A 5,763-nucleotide genomic window follows, 5' to 3' on the forward strand; every position below is an offset into this window, starting at 1 on the left:
AATGCCTCCTCTTAAATTGGAATTGAGCAGAATTTAAAAGCTGGCTTGTGCAAGCATGAGAAACGTTGGGCTAAAATGTTAGGTTTGCACTGGAGATTAGGAAGGGAGAAGTGACATTTTCTGTTAATGTGAAATAGAGGAAAGTTTATCAAAATCGTGTCCCAAAGGCTGAACGGGGCAGATACGACATACATTGGTCTTTGGTTTATCTTTGGAAGGAAAGCAGATATTAAAGAGAGGCGTGTCCTCAGGGATCTCCTCTTTTATTGGCCTTAGGAAATACAGGAGGATGAATGAAGAGCATGGAAAATTTCTAGCAGGGCCTAGAAGCCAGAAAAAAAAATGCACATGCTGATTATCAGTGAGCCTCTCCCATACCACCCTGCCCTCCTTCCTTTGGCCCAACACCCTGCATAGTCTCAGCTCATGTAGCTTTCTCTTGTTTGTGTGTCAACTAAAAATATCTTGCACACTTTATATAAATCATATTTTTAAATATGCCAGAGTGGTTCAAATAACCTCTATTGGAGACAGTTAAGAGATCTCACTAGCAGTCTAAGCTCTGCTGTTAACAGGATCTTAGACATATTCTTTTCATCTGTAAAACAAAGTTGTTGGGTAGGATGACGACCAACACTGCTTCTAACATGGCCACTCTATGATTCTAATTTATCAATAAATAATGTGACGCAAGATAAAGATAGCTTTCATTTTGCTATATTTTCAGACATACTAGGAAAAATCATCAATAAACTAATTTTAAATTTTAGGCTACCACATCTCTATTTTGGAAGCTATTTCAAGTTTTCCACACTCTCCCCCAAAATTTTCTTCTTTAGATACTGGGGTTGAAGAAAGTCATGCAGGTTGGAATCTTACAGAGTTGTTCAAAGATAGTTTTGCTCAATGTAGCAAATAAAAATACTGGACACCCAGTTCATTCTGAATTTTAAATAAACAACAAATAATTTGAATGTAAGTATATACCATGAAATATTTGTGATATACTAAAAAATGTACCCCTTACTTACATGAAATCCAACTTTAACTAAGCATCCTATATTTGATCTGGCAATTCTATTTGAAGATCAACTAAAAGAGTTTGCAAAAATGCTGTGCTTAGTAAATGCTAGTTTCCGTCTACTTACTTAGTATCCCTTGCAGAACAACCCAGAAGTGGCATATTCCCTAATCTGTGAGACATTACAGAGTATAAAACACAACCTTATTTCCTTAAGAAAATATTTATGGAAGGGAATCTAACTACCTTCTATCATATATGCATAGGAAATGAATTTTAACATGGTTTTGTAGGGAAAATACATAATCCCGCTTATGTAAATACAATATGCTATACATTATATATAAGAAAACAATTCTGGATTGGAAGTAATAGCCAACTAGTGCTGAGAAATTATAAAATAACATAGTTAAAAGATATATATAATCATCAGTGAATGCAAAAGCACAGCAGAAAAAATACCTCAGGTATGTTAGTAAGTTGGGTCTATCTCTTCTGTGCATTATTATAAAAACAAATGCCAGTACAGTCATTCATAGATATTGGTAACTAACAATCACGGTGTAATATTAAAAAATGACATTAGCATGAATTTCCATCTTGTACTTGCAGGCTGGGTAAATCAAAAAACAAGGACAACAACAAAAAACATGAATTTTGAATGAACTCCCACTCAGGGAATGTGGACAAATTATATGTAGATTATATGTAGACAAAACAATATTTCAGTAAAACACTAAAAGAAAAAAAACTTTAATGAGATTCCAATGCTATGCTCATGCATGCAGAAAAAAATAATTTTCCTGACAATTACTATAGAACAAACAACAGGGGAGAAAATGAATGAAATCCTGGAAAGACTAGCTTAATCAAGAACTCACTAGAGCTTCTGTTACTGTTTGGAGCCATCAAGCATTATGGGAGTAATAATTATAAATCAAATCTATACAAGAAACCAACCCTACCTGCAGTTTTCCAGGTATCCCAGGTCTTGACATTTTTGTTAAGCAAACCTCCCTGGGATGTGAGGTTTCTGTGTTTACTCTGATGTTTTTGGTTTGCTCTTCTGGCCATTATGGAGTAGCGACCTTGGTACTCTCTTGAAATCCACTATCTATAGCTCCTATTAGAGGTGGGAAAAACTAATGGCTTTCAATGTGCAATATGGGTTGGCTGAACCCACAATAATGGTAAAATAAGTTGCTTTCAGGAAAAAAGCCAGCATATATATATATATATTTATAATGAGGTGATGACCATATTTGATTAGAGAAGTTAATGAGGAACAAAATATAAAACTATAATAATTACTAAGTGTTGGCAACTAATTTTTAAAAATTCAGCCCTGATTAAAATAAAGGGGCCCAGATACATTTTCAAAGACCAAGCAAAAAGGGTGACTTTAGAGCTGAGAGGCAATAAATTTATAATTGGCACAGAGATCAAGGAACATCAGCCATGTCCCATGTCAGCATCATGGATGAGAAAACAGTGGTAGAAGTTATAACGAAGTGAAAGAACCCAAGAGTCTATTAAGATACAGAGTTGGAAATGACTGGAAAATAATCTCCTGGGCAGTGGAAGACCCATAGACATCACCACCGGCTTTCTCTCTACCCCAGGACCTGTAAAGGGACTTGGCACCCAAGGAGCATTGGTGAAATAAATGAACAAACAAAAATGAAATTTAATTCCCTAGTGTCCATGAAAATACAAAGTGAAGACATTGAACTTCCCTATGGATATAAAAGTAGACGATTAGCCAGTTATCTATTTTTAGTAAAATATCAAAAAGTTAAATTGACTTCAGCTGGTGTGTGTGTGTAGCAAAAAGGGATGCGCTTAACAGAAACAAGAATCTACTATCTTTAAATGGTATATTTTCAGGTGATTTTAAAAGACTTTTTCACTATGCATATATATAATTTTATGATAAAAATTATGTTCATTTGAATTAATTTTAGGGAAGCACAAACTAGGTGACAATTGAGCAATGAGCAGATGGGATATTGATTCCCAGGTCACCAACTGTTGCCCTAAAATGACTTTCACTCAAATCTCAAGCCTGGTATCGATGCCATAATCCCCAAGAACATGTAAGGGTAAGGAGAAAAATAAAATGAACACACTGCATCACTACTTTGTAAATGCTGTGATTCAGGGGCTGTTTCCCTGATAAGAAAGAGCTGCAGCACCTGCCATCAGGCATCCATCCCGCCTCATTCCTCCCCTTCTCTCAGTCCACGCATCACAATTCTGACCCCAGCCAGCCTCCCACCTAAGTGGTCCTGCCAGCTGCTACCTGGAGCCAGAGCTCAGAGGCTAGATTTATTTTCCGGGATGAGGCCCCAATGACCTTAGAAAACATTCACCAAAATGATGGTTGTCTTCTCCATAATTCTGTCTGGAAAGCAGCGTCTGATCTGTAGCTTATGTTATATCCCAGGGCTGGTGTGTCATGACAGAGGCTATCAGGGCGGACAAGAGGCATCTGGGAAAGGGCGATGATCCAAACCGCAGGGCTCCAGAAGAGGGATGGGAGAGCACAGGGCCAGGCATCCAGCCTGACTTGTGCTTTCCCATCACCGATTCCCCACCTCTCTTCGGAAAATGCTCCCAAATGCAAATGCAAGTAAATGCATGAGCCTTTTGCTTTGAGACCAGTGGCTGGATTTGCCAGTGTCCAACCCTGCAGGAGGGTGTGGATGGGGCTCAGGCCTCTGTTGCAGTCACCAGAGATGGTGTGCTGCTTCCTTCCTACGTGCTAGAGTTGTAGGCTTGAGATTAAGGAGGGCTGAGATAGGGGGATGGGACCCCTGAGAGAAGAGAGACATTTTTTGCTAAGATAGTCCTTTAGTTAAGATGTCAGCACCTAAACAAAACAAGAAGGGTTGGGTGCAGTGGCTCATGCCTGTGATCCCGGCACTTTGGGAGATCAAGGTAGGTGGATCACTTGAGCCCAGGAGTTTGAGACCAGCCTAGACAACATGGTAAAACCCCGTCTCCACAAAAATTAGCCAGACGTGGTGGTGTGTGCCTGCAGTCCCAGCTACTCAAGAGGCTGAGGTGGGCGGATCACCTGAGCCTGAGGAGGTCAAGGCTGCAGTGAGCTGTGATTCTGCCACTGCACTCCAGCCTGGGTGATAGAGTGAGACCATGCTTAAAAAACAAACAAACACACAAACAACAGTAAAGAAGAGAAAAAGAAAAAAATAAAGAAAACAGGAAGGTATCCAAGAAGAGACTTTGCAGGCATGGGTGAGTCACAGGACTTGGGTTCGAGTCCCGCCTCTGTCATCTGTTGACACAAGGATCTCAGGAGAGTGGCTTTCCCTTTAGGCTGTGTGCTTCTCTCTATGGGGGAAATAATAGTTCCTACTTCACTACGTTTAGCAATATTGATAATACACATAACACACTCAGCACAGCATTGACACATTGCAAATACTTAAATAAATGTTACTGCTTAAAAAACAAAACAAGAAAAGCAGAAGGAAGAGCCAGAACCCCTGAGTGAAGATAAAAGTTTTAAAGATGTCAGAAGTGCAATGTTTTATGCTCATACACTTGCAGGTCCATGGATCCAAATGTGGGTAAACTGAGGCAGCGTGCGTCATCTCTACACCACCTCAACAATCTGAACAACTGGGCATCAGCGTGGTGGACAGCTTATTTTCCTTTAATAACTTCCTTAATCATCTCTGGCTACAGATTAACTAGCCTATTAAAATGAAGACAGACATGAGTTGCAAACCTCACGCTCTTTCTGCAACCGAAACTACAACCAAGGTTGTAGCTGGTTGCCTTCTCAGGGTGGTACTGAATCCTCCTCCGAGTAGCATTTGGAAGGTAATTTTTCTGAGCGTCCTAGTGGCACAGACATCTTAAAATCCAAAAAAGGTGAACTGTGGTTAAACATTTATTGACAACTCATAGAATGATAATTTTCTCCCATCGCTAGCAGGAATCCAGTAGGAGTCTTTTGAAACAATTGTTGATTTGAAAGTCCAGAGTCTTGTATCCTAAACCGAGAACATAGTAATGAGATGCAAAGAAACTGGAAACAAAGGAAGAGATGTATACATGACCGTAAGCTGATCTTTTAGGATTTTGTTGAAATCTGCAAACCTTTTTCATTTTGCTCATTTGCCATGATTTGTCACCTTCACCAAGATAAATACAATTATCTCTTTTTTTTTTTTTTCTCTTCCCCCAGTTCTTCTATCACTGCCTGGTCTAAGGTGAGAAAAACAACCTTAACTCTCTTGTCTTTGGAGTTTATGCAGGATATTTATGAGGAGGTGACTGGGTGACTTTATCCAGGAGCAACTCATGTGATGTATGCCCTTCATCCGTGGTTCACTAAGCAACACCAACTGGCCCATACCATTTACTCACTTGGCATAAGAATAAACAGTTACTTGGAGGTATCAAATAGATACCCACATTACAGTCACACTGAATGAGTTTATCACAGAATTTTCTTTGTCCTTGGGTCTGTAGAACTGATACTGGACATCACATTCCTCCTTGTTTCAATGGAACTCATCAAAATCTCCAAAAATAAGTTCAGAGATGTCTTTCTTAGCCTGTTGTTCACTGATGCGCTCATGAAGGTGATGTTCTGTGGGTGTCCAAGGATCATCACCTGCTCCAAAGTCTGATCCACCATTGGCTGGCCAGTGGCCAATCAGATAATCTCAATGGCATGAACCAACAGTGAGCTGTGGGCACTGCACTGT

The 5,763-nt window shown here is 39.6% G+C and overlaps 1 long non-coding RNA gene across 1 annotated transcript; it reads right to left on the reverse strand.

The window, feature by feature from the left end:
- Window positions 1-247: 247 nt before the first annotated feature.
- LOC131380865 (uncharacterized) lies at window positions 248-5,668 on the reverse strand. Its single transcript, XR_009209109.1, has 3 exons — window positions 5,277-5,668; window positions 1,987-2,141; window positions 248-323 (listed from the first exon to the last, which is right to left on the reverse strand). It is a non-coding gene; the product is annotated as an uncharacterized LOC131380865 (long non-coding RNA).
- Between the last annotated feature and the right edge of the window lie 95 nt (window positions 5,669-5,763).

This window comes from Hylobates moloch, unplaced genomic scaffold (genome assembly GCF_009828535.3).
Source record: "Hylobates moloch isolate HMO894 unplaced genomic scaffold, HMol_V3 SCAFFOLD_12, whole genome shotgun sequence".
NCBI classification, from domain to species: Eukaryota; Metazoa; Chordata; class Mammalia; order Primates; family Hylobatidae; genus Hylobates; species Hylobates moloch.